Source organism: Tursiops truncatus, chromosome 14, assembly GCF_011762595.2.
Source record: "Tursiops truncatus isolate mTurTru1 chromosome 14, mTurTru1.mat.Y, whole genome shotgun sequence".
Lineage (NCBI taxonomy): Eukaryota > Metazoa > Chordata > Mammalia > Artiodactyla > Delphinidae > Tursiops > Tursiops truncatus.
Window position 1 is genome coordinate 50,688,375 of NC_047047.1, and position 20,885 is coordinate 50,709,259.

The window sequence follows — 20,885 nt, forward strand, 5'->3', positions numbered from 1 at the left end:
CTTTTGGAACCCCTGTAATGTGAACATCAGTGTGATTGATGTTGTCCCAGAGGTCTCTTAAACCATCCTCATTTCTTTTCATTCTTTTTTCTTTTTTCTGTTCATTGGCAATGATTTCCACTATTCTGTCTTCCAGTTCATTGATCCAGTCTTCCATATCATTTAGTCTACTATGGATTCCTTCTAGTGTGTTTTTCAATTCAATTATTGTATTCTTCATCCCTGTTTGGTTGTTCTTTATATTTTCTAACTCTTTGTAAAAACTTCTAACTTCTTGCTCTGTGCCTCCCTTTTCCCCCCGAGTTCTTTGATCATCTTTACAATCATTACTCTGAACTCTTCCTTGGGTAGATTGCCTCTCTCCACTTCACTTAGTTCTTCTGAGGTTTCATCGTGTTCCTTCATCTGGAACATATTCCTCTGCTGCCTCATTTTGTCGAAGTTGCTATTTGTATTTTTATGTCTGTGGTAGGTTTGTTATGTTTCTCAACCTTGGAGAAGCGGCACTCTGTAGGAGACATCCTATGTGTCTCAGCAATGCACTCCCCTCTTGTCACCCAAGGTATATGCTCTTGGGGTTCCCCCTAAGAAGGCTGCATGGGTCCTTCTCTTGTGGCGGGCTGACCATGTGGGTGGTCTGCTAGGCTTGGTTGGCCTCTAGTCTGGTTAGTTGCCAGGCCCTGCCTTGTGTGGGTGCTGCTGGCTGCTATTCAGTGGGACCTGGTCACAAGGTAGCTGGTTGCAGAACCCTAGGGGGCCTGAGGCTAGTGCTAGCCCACTGGTGGGTGGAGTCAGGGTCCCAAAGATTCTGGGGCTGTTGCCCCACCACTGGCAGGTGAAGCGAGATCCTGGGGTTAATGCCAGCCTACCAGCAGGCAGAGCTAATCCCTGGAGCCTGGCTGCAGGGCCCAGGGATCCTAGAGCCCGTTTCAGATGATTGATGGTGGTGGGGCCGGTTCCTGACACAACTGGGTATGCGATCTGGGGTGTCCTGAAGGTTGTGTTGGCCTGATAGTGGGCACGGTTGGGGCCCAGCTGATCCCAGGACAGGGCCTGGCCTGTGTTGGTGGACTCATTCCATAGGCTGCTGGATCATAGCTCTCTTGCTTCTGGTATCTTGCCCCCTGGGGGGTGAGCCTGGTCTAGAGGCTGTGTGGGCTTCCTTGTGGGAGGGGCCAGTGCCTGCCCACTGGTGGGTGGAGCTGGGTTTTGGCCCTCTGGTGGACAGGGCCATGTCTAGGGGAGGTGTCTAGGGGCGGCTGTGGGCTCGGGGAGCCTTTTGTTTTTAAGTTTTTATTTTATATTGGAGTATAGTTGATTTACAATGTGTTAGTTGCAGGTGTACAGCAAAGAGATTCAGTTATACATATGTCTATTGTTTTTCAGATTCTTTTCATATAGGCTATTACAGAGTATTGAGTAGAGTTCCCTGCGCTGTACAGTAGGTCCTTGTTGTTTATCTTTTTCATACATAGTAGTATGTATCTGCTAATCCCAAACTCTTAATTTATTCCCCCCGCCGACCTTTCCCCTTTGGTAACCATAAGTTTGTTTTCTAAGTCTGTGAGCCTGTTTCTGTTTCGTAAATAAGTTCATTTGTATCATTTTTTAGATTCCACATATAAGTGATACCATATGATGTTTGTCTTTGAATTGCTTCAGTTAGTATGGCTGTCTTCAGGCAGCCTGTCTGCTGATGGGTGGGGCTCTGGCCCCGCCCAGTTACTTGTTTGGCCTGAGGCTCCCAGCACTGGCACCTGCAGGCTGCTGGGCGGGGCCAGGTCAGGACGCTAACGAGCGAGGAGGAGGAGCCTCCGCAATGGCGCCCGCCAGCCGGGGCTTCGTGCAGTAGAAGGAGCTCTCCTGCATGTGCTGCAGCTGCCCTCCGCCTCTCCAGGAGACTCTCCAAGGCCAGCAGGTAGGCCTCGCTCAGGCTCCTATCAAATGACTGCTTTTGTCCCGGTGCCGGTGAATGTGACATTTGGTGTGTGCCTTTTAAAAGTGAAGTCTCCATTTTCCCCAGTCCTGTGGGGCTCCTGCAGTCAAGCCCCACTGGCCTTCAAAGCCAAACGCTCTGGGGACTTGTCTTCCTGGTGCCGGACCCCCGGGCTGGGGAGCCCAACGTGGGGCTCAGAACTCTCATTCCTGTGGAAGAACTGTTGCAGGAGAGGGAAATGTCACATCCTGGGGCCCGCAGGAGTCCTTAGGCTGGACCGCCAAGTGACGGTCCTTGGCTTCACGAAGGAAAGAAGTCAAGAGCGAGCCAGAGAAAAGCAAAAGCCAGTTTATTTAGAGGGATACACATTCCATAGGCAGAATGTGGACTGGCTCAGAAAGTGAGAGTGGCCCCAGGGCATGGGAGGGGTCGTCGTTTTTTTTTTATGGGCTGGCTAATTTCATACTAGTGGGAGGAATATTCTTGTTATTTCAGGGAAAGGTGGAGATTTCCCAGGAATTGGGCCACTGCCCATTTTGTGACCTTTTATGGTTCATCTCAGAACTGTCGTGGCATAAGGGGGAGTGATTTTTAGTATTGCAGTAAAGGTATAATGAGCTAAATTAGGTCAATGACCGGACTGTTCTCATAGCACCTTGGTTTCAGCTGGTTCCAATCGGTCTTTATTGAATCCCAACAGCTGCGCCCCTCTTCATTTATCTAGCGTTTGTGTCCTGCCGCTTTCCCTCCTGTCTCATTTCCCTCTCAGAGATTTTACTCCCATATTCTTGTGGGAAGCAGAAGGGTGATGGGTCGTCTTCTGTAGCTGCTTCAGGGCTGGGCAGGGGTGTTGACCCTGCCTGTCAGGGAGTAAAAATCTCTGGATGCCTGGTCTAGGGCCCCAGGGACAGGGCAGCTTCTTGTTTGAAGTCAGAAGGTGGTATGGGTTGGAATCCCTGCACAGCCATCATTTTTTAAATTAAAAAAATTTTTCTTTTGCGGTACGCAGGCCTCTCACTGCTGTGGCCTCTCCCGTTGCGGAGCACAGGCTCCGGATGCGCAGGCTCAGCGGCCATGGCTCACGGGCCCAGCCGCTCCGTGGCATGTGGGATCTTCCCGGACCGGGGCACGAACCCGTGTCCCTTGCATTGGCAGGCGGACTCTCAACCGCTGCGCCACCAGGGAAGCCCAACACAGCCATCATTTTGATGTGGAACTGTTGTAACCTGGAAGACATGAACTTTACCAAGAGGTTAAAGAGGCAGGGTCCAAAGAGGAGGAGTAGGAATATGGTCGTTACTGGGCCCAGGAGGGACGGAACCAAGTAAGGCTAGGGAAGGCGCCCTTAATGGTGGACCAGATTGCATTAGGATCTGACGCCTGGTTGTAGCAGTGTAACCATGATGCTTGCTCATGAATCTTGTTGATATCCACCTCGATCAGGCCCTAATTACTGAGATAGGTACAGCAGGTTTTGTTTATGACTGCACAGACGCCACCCTGCTTGGCCAGCAAGTAATCCAAGGCCAGTCTATTATCCATGACCACATTGGCCAGCGACTTTAAAGAAGCTGAAAGTCATTTAGGGCATTTCCAGTGGTCAGGGCTAGGCTCTCAAAAGTGTTGGTTAGATTTTCTAGGGTTACCTCATGGTAGGCAAAGCCTCCCCATGGAGATGCCAATCCCCCTGGCAGTCCTTTTCCTACCATTATTAATCCAGTGACCCTCCTGGGTTGATATTGAGTATTATTATGTACTGTGACTATGAATGGGGCCAAACGTCCTAATGTATAGGCCCCCTTGTGCCACACATTATCGATATAAGGATAAGCATTTACCCAGGGGCCAAATTTTATCTGGGGTGCCCTTGTCATTGGGCCCTCATTTGGGGGAGTGCCACATATCCAGACATATCCTGAGGGTGCAATAAGAGATCTGGGAACAGAAGAATTTAGCAAGGAAGCAGCCGTCGGATCCATGGAAGGGACAAGTTATGAAAACAATGCGGGTCAAGGGCCCATTAGTGTATTCAAAATAGTTAAGTCTGGGAGTGTTCCAGGCCCTCGGCTTGGATGAGATGGTGGTGTAAGAGGGTTTTACCCGACACTTCCATAGATCCCATCAATTTTTAGCCCAGTTTTTAGTCCATTCCCTCCCTATCCCATAGGCACCTTGGACCTGGGCTTCATTATAAGCACACAGAATGGAGGCATTCATGAGAATGCAGTTTGGGTCTGGGTTCCAAAACGTTGTGGTGATTTTCCCATCTGGCGGCCAGGGATTCTTCCAAGAGGCTCACCACAGCCAAGAGAACCACTAGAGGTGTAGTGGCATTGGAAGCATGACTGGTTTTCTGGATGACAAAAGTAGCGATGATTGATGGAAAAGTTATGTCACATTTTTTAAAAGAGTTAAACATAGGCAAGGTATCAGGCCTGACGGGGGTATTGCCCATCGAGCTCGTATTGGCGCGTGTGTGTGTGTGTGTGTGTGTGTGTGTGTGTGTGTGTGTGTGTGAGGGGGTTGTTTCCATGTGTTTGAATTGATAAAGCTCTTGGTTTTTGTTTGTTTTTTAATTTTATTGGAGTATAGTTGATTTACAATGTTGTGTTAGTTTCAGGTATACAGCAAAGTGATTGTTATACATATATTCATTCTTTTTCAGATTCTTTACCCATATAAGTTATTACAGAATATTGAGTAGAGTTCCCTGTGCTATACCGTAGGTCCATGTTGGTTATCTATTTTATATATAGTCGTGTGTGTATGTTCATCCCAAGCTCCTAATTTATCCCTCCCCCGTACATTTCCCCTTTGGTGACCATAGGTTTGTTTTTGAAATCTGTGAGTCTGTGGTATAGCTCTTGTGGTATGTACCTATTTGTACCTGTAACAATTGTTGTAAGCCAGGATTTTTATGGCAGACCCAACACTTAACTAGTTTTTCTCCCCGGGGGGCTATTTTAGATATGTTTACTAAAGCATTGTTTTCCCATTCCCTGTGAGGCGAGACCATCGTCAGATACTATGGCTTTTGACATTATATTACTATATATATATATATATATTTTTTTTTTTTTGCGGTACGCGGGCCTCTCACTGTTGTGGCCTCTCCCGTTGCGGAGCACAGGCTCCGGATGCGCAGGCTCAGCGGCCATGGCTCACGGGCCCAGCCGCTCCGCGGCATGTGGGATCTTCCCGGACTGGGGCACGAACCCGCGTCCCCTGCATCGGCAGGCGGACTCTCAACCACTGCGCCACCAGGGAAGCCCTCTTGAGCCCTTTGAACTTGACTTAAGCTAAACAATGTGGGCAACCAATGGGGATTTCCTCATCAAACAAGAGATCTGAAGTCAAAAAGGGCCTCCCATAGGTCATTTCAAATGGGCTAAGTTTCTCAATTCCCTTTGGGGACATCCTGGTCCATAGAAGGGCTGCAGGCAGGAGGGAGAGCCTGAAGACTCTTGGCATAGCTTAGCAAGGGTTCTTTTTAGAACATGACTTGCTTTTTTTTTTTTTTTTACCTTGCCTGAGGACTGGGTCCTCCAGGAAGAGAGGAGGCGGTAGTTAATACCCAAAGCTGAGGAAAGCTGTTGGGTCACCTTGGCAGTGAAGGAAGGTCCGTTATCACTCTGTAGGCTTTTTAGTAACCCGAATCTTGAAATTATCTCTATAAGCAGAAATTTGGATACTTCTGTTGTCTTTTCAGTTCTAGAAGGGAAAGCTTCTAACCATCCTGTAAAGGTGTCTGTGAATACCAATAGGTATTTCCATCCCCTACATGAGGGAATTTGGGTCAAGTCCACTTGCCAGTCTTTCCCTGGATAGGTTCCCCGATGTTATACGGGCCGAGTTAGGGGTGGAGGTATGGAGTGGTTTCTTACAAAGCTCACAAGCCCTGGTGACATTTTTAACGGTTTGGGACAGTCCCTTGCCCAGGAACACCTGAGTACTAGTTTGAATATGAAGTCCCATCCTAAGTGGGGGGGTTCATGGAAGTGCTTAATTATTTTCCATTGCTTGGCCCCAGGAATGAGAAGCTTGTTATCTTCTGTCAGCCACCCTGAGAGGTCTCTTTTCAGTTCCCTATACTTAGCCCACTCAGTTTCTTCAGGTGTATAAGATGGTACCATCGGGAAGGGTGGACCGTCGGGTCTGAGAGCTACAGCTTGTAGGATTGGGTGTTCTTGGGCTGCAGTCTTTGTGGCCTTGTCGGCCAGGACATTTCCCCTCAACAGGGAGGCGTGGCTCCTTTGGTGACCCCTGCAGTGAATGACTGCAACCTCCTTAGGAAGCTGGACCTCTTTTAGGAGTCCTAGAATTTCTGCCTGGTGTTTTATAGGAGACCCTTTTGCTATTAGTAGTCCCCTTTCTTTCCATGTGGCAGCATGGGCATATAGCACTAGGAATCCATACTTGGAATCAGTATTTATATTGATTCTTAATCCCTTTCCTAGTTGGAGTGCTCTGGTCAAGACAGTCAACTCTGTCTTTTGGGTGGAAGTGTGAGAGGGTAGAGCTCCAGGCTCAGGAGTTGTCCACAGGCTGACTATGACATTGCTGGCCTTTCTAACCCTTTCATGTATGAAACTGCTTCCATTGGTAAACCATTCTGCGTTGGGATTGGTCAGGGGCTCATCCTTGAGGTCGGGCCTACTTAGTAAACTTGTTCAGTAGTCTCCACACAGGAGTGAACAAGAACCCTTGGGGTAGGGGGTTTGGCATTAGAGTAGCTGGGTTCAGGACTTGGCAAACCTTAAGAGTTATACGTCGGGGGGCTTCCCTGGTGGCACAGTGTTAAGAATCCGCCAGCCAGTGCAGGGGACATGGGTTCAAGCCCTAGTCCGGGAAGATCCCACATGCTGTGGGGCAACTAAGCCCGTGTGCCACAACTACTGAGCCTGCGCTCTAGGCCCCGCGAGCTACAGCTACTGAGCCCGCATGCTGCAACTACTGAAGCCCACGCACCTAGAGCCTGTGCTCCACAACAAGAGAAGCCACTGCAATGAGAAGCCCGCGCACTGCAACGAAGAGTAGCCCCTGCTCGCTGCAACTAGAGAAAGCCCGCACGCAGCAACAAAGACCCAATGCAGCAAAAAATAAATAAATAAATTTTTTAAAAAGTTATGCATGGGGTGTCGAGTAGGAGGGCTTGGTTTCTTTATTTTTTATTGAAGTATAGTTGGTTTACAATGTTGTGTCAGTTTCTGGTGTACAGCAAAGTGATTCATCTGTACAGTCATTTTATACATGTATATTCTTTTTCATATTCTTTTCCATTATGATTTATTATAAGATATTGAACATAGTTCCCTGTGCTAACAACAGTAGGACCTTGTTGTTTGTCTATTTTATATACGGTAGTTTGTATCTGCTAATCTCAAACTCCTAATTTATGCCCCCCCATGCCCCCCACCTTTTCCCTTTGGTAACCATAAGTTTGTTTTCTATGTCTGTGAGTCTGTTTTATAAATAAGTTCATATGTATTGTAGTTTAGACTTCACATATAAGGGATATCATACTTGTCTTTGTCTGACTTAATATGGTAATCTCTAGGTCCATCCATGTTGCTGAAAATGGCATTATTTCATTCTTTTCTATGGCTGAGTAGTATTCCATTGTGTATGTATGCCACATCTTCTTTATTTGTTCATCTGTTGATGGACATGTAGGTGGCTTCCAAGTCTTAGCTATTGTAAATAGTGCTGCTATGAACATTGGAGTGCATGTATCTTTTTGAATTGTAGTTTTCTCCAGATATATGCCCAGGAGTGGGATTGCTGGATCATATGGTAATTCTATTTTCAGTTTTCTGAGGGACCTCCATACTGTTCTCTATAGTGGCTGCACCAATTTACATTCCTACCAACAGTGTAGGAGGGTTCCCTTTTCTCCACACCCTCTCCAACATTTATTGTTTGTAGGCTTTTTAATGATGGCCATTCTGACTGGTGTGAGGTGATACCTCATTGTAGCTTTGATTTGCAGGAGGGCTTGGTATTTAAGGAGTCATCCATCTGCCAGCCACTGGTGTCCTTTTGCTCCTAGGACTCCTTGTGCCTGGTGAGGAAGCACTTCCAGTGATTGTCCCAGGGTGAACTTGTTGGCTTCTTCTACCAGCAGAGCAGTGGTAGCCACTGCCCTAAGACATCCTGGCCGTCCAGTGGCCACCTGATCAAATTGTTTTGAGAAATAAGCTATTGGTCTAGGGAGGTCCCCCAGTTTTTGGGTGAGGACACCTAGGGCTACCGTTGTCTCTCAGCTATATAAAGGGTAAGGGGTTTTTCTAAATTTGGGAGACCTAACGCAGGGGCAGTCCCTAGTTTTTATTTTAGAGCTAGGAACACCTGTTGGCAGTTTTCATCCCAGTTGAGGGGCTTGTGTTCACCTCCTTTTAGGGCCTCATAGAGAGGCTTTGCTATGAGCCCAAATCCAGGTGTCCAGATCGTGTAAAATCCTGCCATCCCCAAAAGGCCCTCAGGTGCCTCTTAGTCTGGGAGAGTTGAGGGGTCATAAGGCTTCCTTTTGGTCCTGGGCTAGAGTCCCTGTCCCAGGGTTGAGCATGTATCCCAGGTACTTAACTTGTTGGGTGGAATCTGGGCCTTGTGAGGAGAGACTCAGAATTCTCGTTCCCTTAGGAAGCTAAGGATCTGAATGATGTTTTTTTTTTTAATAAATGTATTTATATTTTATTTATTTATTTTTTGGCTGCGTTGGGTCTTCATTGCTGCACACGGGCTTTTTCTAGTTGCGGTGAGTAGGGGCTATTCTTCGTTGCAGTGTGCGGGTTTCTCATTTCAATGGCTTCTCTTGTTGTGGAGCACGGGCTCTAGGCACGTGGGCTTCAGTAGTTGTGGTACACGAGCTCAGTAGTCGTGGCTTGCAGGCTCTAGAGCGCAGGCTCAGTAGTTGTGGCGCACGGGCTTAGTTGCTCCACGGCATGTGGGATCTTCCCGGACCAGGGCTTGAACCCATGTCCCCTGCACTGGCAGGCGGATTCTTAACCACTGTGCCACCAGAGAAGTCCCTGAATGATGTTTTTATCTGTCTTCCCTAGTGGGACTGGAAATTAGGAGGTCATCCACATACTGTAGGAGAGAGCCATTCACCAACTGTAATTCTCTTAATTCCTTTGCTAATGCTTTTCCAAACAGGTGGCGTCTACCCCTGAAGCCTTGGGGCAGCACAGTGTGGGTTCGCTGGGAAGTGTTATGAGTGTCTGGATCTGTCCACTCAAAGGCAAAGAGATGTTAGGAGTCTGGTTGCAGGAGAATGCAAAAGAAGGCGTCCTTTAGGGCTCACACTGTGAACCAGTTTGCATTTTTCTGGAACCTAGGTCAGTATGGTGAATGGATTAGGGACCATCAGGTGAACTGAGATCACTGCCTCATTAACTGCCCTCAGGTCTTGAACAAACCTGTATTCTCCACTTTCCCTTTGTATGGGCAGAATGGGGGTAGTACACAGAGACTGGCAGGGTAGTAACAGCCCATGTTTTAAAAACTTGGTTATTAAAGGCTGGATACCTCACTGGGCCTTGGGCCTCAAGGGGTACTGTTTCTTCCACAGGTCATCAGCATTGGGTTTTAATGAAATCTGAACTGGGGGCACGTTAGTAGCTTTGCCAGAACTTCAGTGTCCCAGGCAGAGGGGTTTACTTGAGAAACAATATGGGGTAGAGGGGAGACCTCCTCTGACTTGTGACTGAGGCAGGCTTCCATGGCCAAGAGCAATTGTTTCTCCTGGTGGGTGTCTTCTCTGAGGGGGTCTCTGAATTGAACTATTATATGGAATTTAGTGAGCAAATCCCTTCCCAACAAGGGGACGGGGCACTCAGGCATGAGCAGGAACTGATGTGCAAAGGTAAAACTTCCTAATAAGCAGCTGAGGGTGGGTTGTGAATTGTTTGGCTTTGGGCTGTCCATCGATCCCCATTACTATACAGGATGGGGAGGAAGTAACTTTCCTACCCGCCACAACAGGGGTTACCTGAGGCTCCTTCAGGGAAATGACCGGGTGTCCTTTGGGAGCCAAGGAGGGTCCCGGGCCTCATAACTCTTCAGTCCTCTTGGCCATCATCGGTTTGGGAGCCCCAATTCCTCTTCAGGACTGGGGGCGGTCCCGCTTCCAGTGGTCCTCTCGTTTGCCTATCAGGCAGGGTCTCGGTGGACTTTTCCCATACAGAGGGCATTTGTCCTTCCAGTGGCCCTCCTGGCCACATTTAAAACAGGACCCTGCTTGGTGAGGCAGGGGCTCTGATCCAGATTTTCCAGATCCTGCCCCTGCCATGGGCTGTTACAAGGGAGGGTAACCCTGGTGGAGCAGGGGCTATAGGGCTGCCACCAATAACTGTGCCTTTTGTTGTTGTCCCTGAATCCTTTTTGCTTCTTCAACCCTATCTCTATTGTTAAGTACCACAAAGGTGAAGTTCATGAGCTGATTCATGGGGGTTTAGGGTCCCCTAGCTGCCTTCTGTAATTTTCTCCTTATGTCTGGGGCAGATTGAGTGATAAAATGGGTGTTTACTAGGACTTGCCCTTCGGGGCGTCAGGATTAATATTGGTATACCCTCAGACGGCCCTGGAAGAGGGCTGGATTCTCATCTTTTCTCTGTGTTAATTCTCTGACTTCATTCATCATTAACAGCCTTAACAACACACCTTTTCATCCCTTCTATGAGGCAGTTTATCATGTGGTTCTTGTGTTCAAGCCTTCTACCTTCCTGTTGGTCGTCCCAGTGGGGGTCCTGGTTGGGGATTGCATCCCCTCCTGTAAGGTAGGTTATATGTCCTTGATTTGGGGCTTCTGGTTCATCAGCACGTGCCTGGGCTGCGACAGGGATCTGGCTTTTCTCTTCAGAGATGCAGCAGGTAAACAGGAGGACCTGTAGGTCCCCCAAGTAAGTTCTCAAGACATTGTCAGCTTGGTGAATTCTTCCACGAACCGACTGGGGTCCTCAGAAAAATGTCCAGGTTTCTCTTTGCATGTAGTTAGGTCACCCATAGGAAAAGGGACGTGGACTCTGATTGTTCCTGGGACTTCCCTTAAGGGACAGAGTTTGATAGTAGGAGGCCGGTAGGTAACCCTGTTTCGTGTAGTATGGCACTGGTAACAGAGGTTATAGGACGGGGCTGGATAAGGTGGTGGGGTTTCCAGCAGCCCACATGTGGCGCTAGGGGTAGACTCCAGAAGACTGTCCTTCCTCAGAATTGCGGGGGTGGTAGGAGTTCCTGGCTGTGGACCTCAAGGAGGTGAACTCATAAGGGGCTCATCTAAAACACTGGGCTCCTGTGGGGAAGAAGGTTGAAGGGTTGTGAGCCAGGCACACTCAGCAAGAGCTTTTTAGATCTGGATCTTGGAATAGGGTCATGCACATTTGGACATATGGGACTTCCCCTCATTTACTTTCCCTTTTGCAAAATAGGTCCAGCTGCAAGATGGTATTTTAATCCAGTAACCCATTTTCTGGCCAGATCTCTTGGTCCCCTAGTTTGTATTGGGGCCATGCAGTGTTGCAAAAGAAAATTAGTTTCTTTTCTCTTAAGCCATCCTGTCTAAATTTACCCCAGTTAGCTAACATGCATCCTAACAGGGAGTCCTTTGGGGTGCTTGTGGTCACCCCCATTTTTGGTTTGGATGTCACAATGAGACAGGGGTCTGAAGTGTGAGGATTTTCCAGGAATTGGGCCACTGCCCACTTTTTGGCGTTTTATGGTCTGTCTCAGAACTGTCATGGCATAAGGGGAAGTGATTTTTAGTATTACAATGAAGGTATAATGAGCTAACAGTCAATGACCCGGCTGTTCTTGAAGCCACCTTTGTCTCAGCTGGTTCCAGCCAGTCTTTATTGCATCCCAGCAGCTGCTCCCCCTCTTCATTTATCTCGCGTTTGTGTCCTGCCGCTTTCCCTCCAGTCTCAGAATCTCTGCAATATATTCCCCAGCTTGTGGTTTGCCCATCAGAGTAGGGGAGGGAGTTCGGGATTTGATTAGATCTCGAGTCTACCCCTCCTCCTACCCGTCTCATTGTGGTTCCTTCTTTATGTCTTTAGCTGTAGAAGATCTTTCCTGGTAGGTTCCAGTCTTTTTCATCGACGGTTGTTCTGCAGATAGTTGTGATTTTGGTGTGCTTGTGAGAGGAGGTGAGCTCGGGGTCTTTCTACCCTGCCGTCTTGGCCCAAAAGGTCTTCACTTTTGAGGACTGCATCGTATGGGCTCTCTCAGGTTGCCTCCAGGCCTGAGCAGCAGTGAGAACAGTGATGCCAGAGCAGGCCCATCCTCAGAATCACTTGGACATCGTGGGTGCCACCCAGGCTTCTGGCGTCAGAACCTAGGGTGTGGGGCTGGAGAATCTGCATTTTTAAGAAGCCCCTTCAGGATCAGCATTGGGGAGGGGCTGTTCTGAAACCCTCTGGGCTGCCGTAAAGCACCTACATAGCTCCTTCTAGGAACTCACAGAGGTGTCACCTGTTAAGTCAGACAAAATAATGTCTACCTTGTAGAATCTCTTGGGAAAGACAAATAGATTGCTGGTGGAGCTCAGGGTCTGGCATATTTTAGGTGCTCAAAAAATAGTAACTTCTAGATCCCAGGGGAAGCCTTTGCACTATATCCTGACAGACGGACACTCTGTTTCTACACTTACCCCTGGGAAGGGCTTTCTGCCTTGGGACCCAGTTCTCCACATCCTGCTTTGCATAAATACAGAATTTCTGCTCATCCTTTCAGGAACATGTCTATTGTATGGCAGACATCAAAAAAAGTCGGAACACATTTCCACGAGACAGGATATATATAATTAGGACTGTCCCAGAAAAACAGAGGCTATATGGCCACAGATGACGACCAGGGGAAGCCGGGGGAGATGGTGGTTTCTGAACACATGGTGAGTGGCTCTCAGAACCCCTTTGCCCATCCAGTCAAGGAGGTGGTAAGACTGCGTGAAGGAGAAGAGGGAAATGACCGTGTATGGGGTGTCTGCACCAAGTGTAGTGTGGTTGTTGTGTGGTATAAACCATTTGTCACCAGCTGATAAGTCTGGAAATTGAGATTAAACACACATTTTTAGAGGCATTTGACATTGCCACAGTATTCAACAGGGTGATCATTTTTTTCTAGTACTTTATCAAAGCATTGGTCTGTGACTGACTGGATTTTTTCAAAATTGGTCCTTTACAGAAAATGGCAGAGGCCTTGGTTTAGAGACTGATGTATGACCTCTTAATCTTCACACAGCCTCTGCACCATCTTGGGTTAGGGGTTCCTTTCTCTTCCCCTTGTCCCCCCTCGCAGGAAGCCAGCATCCCGGTGCTTGCCTCCTTCAACCAGAGGAGGGCGGCTCTGTCCCTGAGTCTCCTGTCCCACCCCAATCAGGAGGCAGGGGCCAAGACTCCCCGGGAAGATCCCAGGATTTGGGGGTGTGAGACGCTCAGGGCAGACTGACTTGGGGACTGCCATGTTCCTGAGACCTCAAAGGAAGGAAATTCCCCAGATACCCTCCGTCCTGCATTTGGAATCACGGGTCCGTGTCAGAAAGCTTTCCCTCCTATCCGATCCCCGCCCTCAGTGCTGTAGCTAGTCAACTAATTGTCAAGTTATATACTACTAGATACTGAGTCTGTGCTAGCTGCCCTGGGGTACACCAAATGAAGATATTTTTGGTAAGCATGTACTCTGATTAGCTCATTTAATTTTCACTGTGACCTTGTGAGATAGGTCCTATTTTTACCTTCATTGCACAAGAGAATCTCAAGGAGGTTAAGGGACAGGCTTAAAATCACACAGCTGATAAGTGGCAGGACTGGAGCCTCACCCGCCCACGAAGGCGCTGCCCTATGCCAGGCCCTGAGCTCTTAACATGTGTGAGGCTGCGGAGCTGCCACTGATGGACTGACAGTCTAGTTGGGGCTGCGAGACCCTTGAAGAATCCTAGAAGGGTCAGATAGTCCTGACTATGGCCCAGGAACCTGGAGGAGGGAGGAAGACTAGAGGCTGTGGAGGACTTCAGGGAGGCAGGCTGCCCCGGGAGCTCGCTCACATCCTGTGTCCCTGCCCCCTCCCTCCCCAGATGTGATCTCACTCCTTGTCCCTGGGGCCTCAGAGAAGAGGCTATTGTTCCCTCCCACACACCAGCACTTGGGGACCTGAAAGGCCCTTCTCCCCTGTCAGGGCAGCTCAGGCTCCCCACAGTGACAGGGCTGGTAGGCTGTCACTACCGCATTCTCAGCCCCTGACACAGTACCCCCCTCCTCAGTTTCCCCCGTGATCTCTCAGCCTCCAAATGGCGTCTTCTGTGCATTTTCTTCCTTCGAGAAGGATATGCGTTAGGAATCCCAGAGGGAAGAGCCCTGCTGGGAGACCTTCCGCCTTCCCCCTCTCCTGGATTTCCCCTCGCTTATCTCTGGCGTTCTCCGCTCTCCGGGGGGGGGTGGGGGGGGGCAGAGTGGGGCAGAGTGCACCAGGCTATTGGTGTCAGGAGTTCCAAGCCAGCATCAGGCTGCCCAGATCTCTCAGTGGCCAGTCGTTTAAAATGGGGGTGATCATGAAGAGTAAATGGGAGATGGCCGAGGAAGTTCTTTGCCAGCTCTCAGTGGCTCTCTACCTAGTTTAGCTTCCCTCCCACTCTCAGTTTATTCCAGTCTTGCTCAGCCTTCAAAATTCAGCTCCAGCCCACTGCCTCCCAGAAGACCTCCTTGACTACACCACTGTGGACTGAGTCCTCAGCCTGGAAGGGTCATCATCCGCACTTGGTGATCCTTTGTGTGTTCCTACAGCCCCAGAGCGTAATGTGAACAGGAGGCATCACTCTCATGACCATGTGTTGGAATCCGCCATGCTGCCCTCACATCACCAGACCCAGTACAAGCTCAAGCTTGCTTTACCCATAACTTCCATGCCGTAGAACTTCTCACTTTCCAAGTGCTTTGACCAGGATGGTCAGATGTGGGGCATCTCTTAACAACCCAGGCAGATGGTTTGGGAGACATTTTTGGAATTCCCATCATACTGGTGAGGATGGTGGTGCTGAGAATGCCCAAGAGACCCAGCCAAGGTCCCAGGACTGGGTAGTCGATTGCCGGATCAGGATTCAAATCCAGGTTATGATGTTCTCATCGCTCCCCAGGTGGCCGCATTTGCTCAGGGCCCACATAAAACCAACAAAGAACCAAAAGTGTGTGCACTTGGGGCTCATATGACCTCTGAAGTGGGCTCTTGCCTTTTCTTGGCTTCCCCCTGCTCCCTTCCCCGGTATCTCTGACCCCTCCCAGAAGCCATCCCTGAGCCCCACCAGAGAGCCAGTCCAGGCCTGGGCTGGCAAAGACAGCCCCAACAGAAGGCCGTCGGGGCACAGAGCCGCAGGGGCCCCAGCCGCTAGAGCAGGTCCTGCACGCTACATGCGTCCAGATCTGGATCCCCATCCGGAACGAGGCAGGCAGAGCTTTGCTCTTGGCAGGACAAACAGTCCTGGTTCCTCAGGGCCTCAGAGGCCAGGAGAGGGTTTTAAATAGCCAGGGACAGGCCGATTGTGAGGCCCGGTTTAAATTGATTGAATCAGGTTTAATTGTTGGTTGGTGCTGAAATGAGGAATGAGGTATGGCTTTAAATAGGAACCATAAGTGTTTTAGCCTCGCCCTGGCAAGAACTGCAAGCACAGATCTGGTCTCCTATTCAGAGCAGGGAGGCAGTAGAGAGGGTGGACCGAGTGGGGCTGGCCTGGGCTGGGGGCGCTCAGGAAGATGAGGTCTTGCTGATTCAATCAGCCAATCCATCTGTCCCTTTCCTCGCTGCCCTTTGACCGAGCGTACTTATTCCCATCTGCGTCTTTGCGGCTGTGCCCGGACCCGTCTTCCTAGAGTCGACAGAGGAAGAGGGGGGCACAGCAGAGCAGAAAAGGAACTCGAGGTCCTGCATGCGGGCCTCACTCTGCCCCTCACTGGCTGTGTGGCCTTGCGAAGCCATCTGAGTTCTCTGGGGCTCATCTTCCACATCTGGAAACCAAGATGAAGCTTGCCCTACCAGCCTCCTTCCATGAGCTCTGAAAGCTGTCAGCTGGGCCGTTACTGTGCAGATCAGCACCTCCCCTCCCTGGCCCTGGGCCAAGCTGGGTGTGTGGGGTGTGGAGTGTGTGCCCTCTAGGGCCCGAGGGCTCTCCCCTCACCACGGGTCACGGCCCACTCCGCGGTGCCTTCCTCGGTGTTGCTGAACATTTCCGATTCTCTGGGCCAGGGCAGGAGTCCCCGTCCATTCCTCTCACCTGGGGCCTTCCTGGCAGGCTCACCTGCTTGCACCTTTCGCTTCAAGCTTCCCTTAACTCCCACCCAGAGCCAGGTGGGGCAGTCAGAAGAGAAAGCCAGAGAAGGCCCGCAGAGCCAGTGTTCCGAGGGCCAGTCTCCTTGGGAGGGTTCCCAGCCCCACCCACGCCCAGTCCTGGGACAGGATGAGGGACCTTCTGGAGCCATTTTCCCATCTCTGAAGACTGGGTATGGCCAAGGGCAGAGATCTGGATTTCCCCTTTTTTCCTGGAGTTAGATTTAGGACTTTGGGGACCTGTGAGAGACAGTGACAAGGAGGCAGATTTTAACTCACCTGCAAGACCGTTTAGATGAGGCTTTCTCAGGGAACACCAGAGGAGCTCAGACAAAGCCTGGATGAAGCTTCCACTGAGAGGGTTGCAGAAGGGATGCCTCCTGGGCTGGGACAGCTGAGGCTGGTGTCCGAGTTGGAAGACCCCATCCTGGTTCAACCTCTGACCTACTTGCTCCATGACCTTCAGCCAGCTGCTTCACCTCCCTGAGCCACAGGCTCCGCTTTTGTGAAAACGGGGAAAGAAGGCTTTTCTGAAAAAGGGCAGTATGAGGATTCTGAAATATGAACGCACAGATGCAAAAGTACTCCTTGCTTGGCCCAGGATTGGCATTGGATAAGCGCTGGCTGACTGTGAACCTAAGCCAGCTAGGGGTTTGGAGCAGGCGATCCCCTGCAGCTCTGAGTGTCGATGACTTTAATCAGCACAGGTAGCCAGATGCCCCGGTGAGGACACTGCCAGATGAAGGGCCCACAGGGTTGAGATAAGAGCGGGATAGGATAAGAGTGGGCGGTTAACCGCAGCACCGTGCCCTCAGCTTGACTTCTTTTTGGAGGGGGAACATGGAAGGGGCGGGCAAATCTTATCTGTATGAAGTGGAAATAAAGCTCTTATCTCATTTCCTTCTCCAAGCTGCATGTGATGGCTATGCCTGTGCCACGGACGTGCTGGGAGGATAACGGGAACTAACGGGGTCTGGGCCACATTCTCTGGGTCCTCTTCCCACACAGCCATCCAGAGCGGGAGAATCAGACTCCCTTTGCGCTGCCAAAATAAACTTGCATTGTTTCCAGCAACACAAGAGGCCCTGAGTGAAGCAGCTTTTGCCAAACCCTATAAGGAAGCGGGGGGGAGGGGAGGGGAGGGGAGCCTGGAATGAGAGATCCCCCCTTGTCCCCCCACCTCCAGCTTTCTCCTGACTTCCAGAGAACTCTGTGTAGGCAAGCCCAAAAGCAAGTCCCGGAGGGCACTGTGGGAATCTGGGCTTTTAGGGGAAAAAGAAGGGACTGGAACTCCCATTTCTTGAGTGTCTTCTGTGTGCTCAGTACTTTGCTCATAGTCATGTCAGTGGGCTGGGGGTGCACACAGACCTTGGTTCAAAGGCTGATCCCGTCACTTGCTAACTCTATGGTCTGGGCAAGCAAGTAACTTTCTCTGCACTTTCGTTTCCTCATAGGTAAAATGGAGCTAATAATAGTACACTTCAGAGGGTTGTATTGAAGGTTAACTCAGGTGGCATAGTAAAATGCTTAGCCTAGTGCGTGGCACATAAAGTGCCCTCAGTACATATCAGTTGTCATGACTATTAAATAGTTGCTGTTAATAATAATTTTCAGTACAATGCCCAGAGGCAGGTATTGTCATGTAACCACTAAAGCACTTTTTCAGGGTCTGACAGTTACTGAGTGGCGGGCTTAGGATTCAAACTCGGGTCTGCCTGGCTCCAAGGCCCACACTTGTACCTGCATCTGAGATGGGGCCCCGGCTGGGTTTCTTGATGCAGATGCCAGGCTGCTCCGAGGCTGGGGAATGGGCAAGCAGAGCCTGTCAGGCACCATTTGCACGGCCCCGCTGCCCCCTAGACTTCATAGGCTTGGCCACTGTCCAGCTGGGCCTGACTGAACACTGAAGCCCAGGATCCCCTCACCAGGACCCAGGGCCCCTTTGTCTTTGAAGCCTCCATCTGGAGTGAATGTCTGCAGCTTGGGCCCTGCTCTGAGTGGCATCTGCACGATTAGACCGCAGGCCCTGCCCAGGAGCCTCCCATTCCTGCCTGGACAGCTTATTGAAGCTGATCAAAGCCTCCTGGGATGTAAATCTGACTCTGTCCCTCCCTAGCTGGGTGACGTGGGCTTGTTACCTGCTCTCTCTGAGCCGCCGTTCTCTCCTTTCTAACACCAGAGCAATATCGCCTAGCTTTCCGTGTCTCTGTGAGAGTTACAAGAGATAATGAATGTGACAGTCAATGTTTGTGTTTTGAGACAAGTGCTCCGTGGGACCGTGGGACCTATTTTTCATCCTTAGATATGGACTCTCTGCATGTCATCCTTAATGAAAAATGAATAACTCATGTGTTCGTTTCATTAAATGCTGCCCCGCAGAAGTGTGGGCTTATGCAATTCTCCAGACTGTCAACTGGAAGATATCTCAGAATTCCTTGTAAATCAAAAGGTTTCATTTTGCTGCCAAGACAGTCAGCTTTTTCTGCCTTGAGTCAGGCGATGCTGGGCTGGGATTAGAGTCAGGAGACCTGCCGGCTGGTCCAGACTCTGCCAATTACCGATGTGGGAAAGGGTGGAAGCAGACTGCTTCTTGTCTGTGTGGCCTCGGTTTCCTCCTCTGCAGAATGGCTGGTGTGTGTGTTGGGACAGTCCTACTGGATGACCATCCTTCTCCTCCTCCAGTTCTAAAATTCTGGAATTTGATCTTTCCTTCTCTCTGCTTCTGTGTACTCTCTCCAGCCCCCTTCCCAGCCTCCTTCTACCCTCATCCCATGATCTCTCTCTCTCCTGTCAATCAGGCCAAATCAGCCCAGGGCAGAGACTGTGGAGAAAAAACATCTATGTGTTCCTGGCAGACGACAATTTTCTAATGCCCCTTATTGCAAAAGCAGCCCTTCTTTAGGGTGAAGAGAAGGACAGCCAAAATCTGTTTCTATTATGGGGTCCAGAAACCGGGGCATTTGCTCATGGAGCTGAGGATGGATACATTTAGAAGTAACAAATGGCCCCTTCTCTGGCTGTGGTTGGGAGGGGGTCCCAGGCCAGCCCAAGGGGGCTTCGTGGCCACCTGGTGGAGCAGATTCCAGGCCACCCAGAGGGGTCAATGGACTGTGGGCATGGATGGAGAATAGATGGGGTGAAGAGCTCAGAGGGAATTCAGCCTCCTGAAAACCACAGGCAGTATTGTCCCTCGGGGAGGGGAGGGGAGGGAAGGATAGGTAAAATGTTTGGGTTTCTTTACACTGGGTCCAGCTGACTGACAGTAGGAGAGATAAATAGGGGACTGGAAAGAGTGCCGCGTGCAGGGATGGGGAAGGAAAGGGGGAGTGAGAGAGAGAGACAGGGACAAGGGCAAGGATGGAGAGAGGCAGAGGGGACAAAGAGAATCAAGGAAGGGAAAGGGAAGAGAGAAAAAGAGAGGAAGAGAGAAAAGAGAGAAGGACAGGAGGAGGGGAGAAAAGGAGGAAAGCAGGCAAGAAGGAAGGGAACAGGAAGGGGAGAGAGTGAAGAAGGAAGCTGTCTCCCTGCACTGTGTCTTCGGAGTGCAGCCTCCAAGACTGAGGGTGCATCAGGGAACCAGCCTGCACACGGGGTGACCTTCCGACAACCCCCTTCCTGGGTCATCCCTGTGCCCCTTGCTCTACAGTTCCCCCAACAAAGGCAGGTTTTGAGAAGCTTCTCATTGCGCAACTCAGGGAGTGCTATTTACATAAACACGAAGTGAGTAGGTGCCCTGCAGCTGTGCAAGGAAATAGCAGGCCCTGTGTGGCTGGCAAGTCCTAGAAGCAAGTCTTAGCGGCATAATTAGACGGGGGCATCGCTGAGTATTCAAAACACAGCGTGTGTTGTCCCAGTCCCTAAATCATTAAACATAGTTTATACTATACTCCGTTTATACTATACTTTTGCACATATAAAGCCACTCTATTCATAGTGTTTAGCTGTAAAACTCTCTTCACTAGTTCTGAAAATAAAATCCCCTATTCAATAAAGACCTGCAACCATTAAGCTCTCTATCCATCCATCTGTCCATCCATCCATTCCTCTGGAATTTATCCTCTCAGCCCATTTTTCATCGAGTATCTACAGTGTGCCAGGTACTCAGCTTCACTGGGCCATCCATGGAAACTTCTCAGTCCTTGCCCTCAATGGGCTCACCCTTTATTGGGGAAACACACACAACTAATTTAGTATATATCAATATACATTATAAGTGAGATAATAAAAGTATTACCAATTGTTATCTGGGATAAACAAAACAAGACAAATCAACGGTGCCAGGCAACTGTTGCAGGTAACTGCAATGTGGGCCCCACTGGCTTCCAGCAGGAGGTACCCTGCTCTCTCTGCCACTCAACCGTAGAAGACTTGTTTGGCTAGTGTGCCCTGAGTTCAGAATCGGCATCTATATTTTTCTTATTTTCCTTTTAAAAAATGCATAAAACTTATTTATAGCTTAAGGAGGGACTATAAAGCAAATATCTTTGTAAACACTCATGAGGTCAAGAAATAGAGTGGAATTTCTCCAGTACCTGTGAAGTCTCCCCTCCCCCACCTCCACCTCTTTCAGTCAAATCTCCCTCCCTCCTCCCCAGAGGGGTAACACTATCCTGACCTTTCAGTTCATCATTACCTTGCATTC

General features: G+C 49.8%; 1 long non-coding RNA gene across 1 annotated transcript in view; it reads left to right on the top strand.

Moving 5' to 3' along the window:
* The first annotated feature begins 1,825 nt into the window (after window positions 1–1,825).
* LOC141276370 (uncharacterized) overlaps window positions 1,826–20,885 on the top strand; it is a 151,214-nt gene continuing 132,154 nt past the window's right edge. The window contains exon 1 of the long non-coding RNA XR_012325846.1: window positions 1,826–1,918. This is a non-coding gene — a long non-coding RNA (uncharacterized lncRNA). The remainder of the gene's footprint in view (window positions 1,919–20,885) is intronic.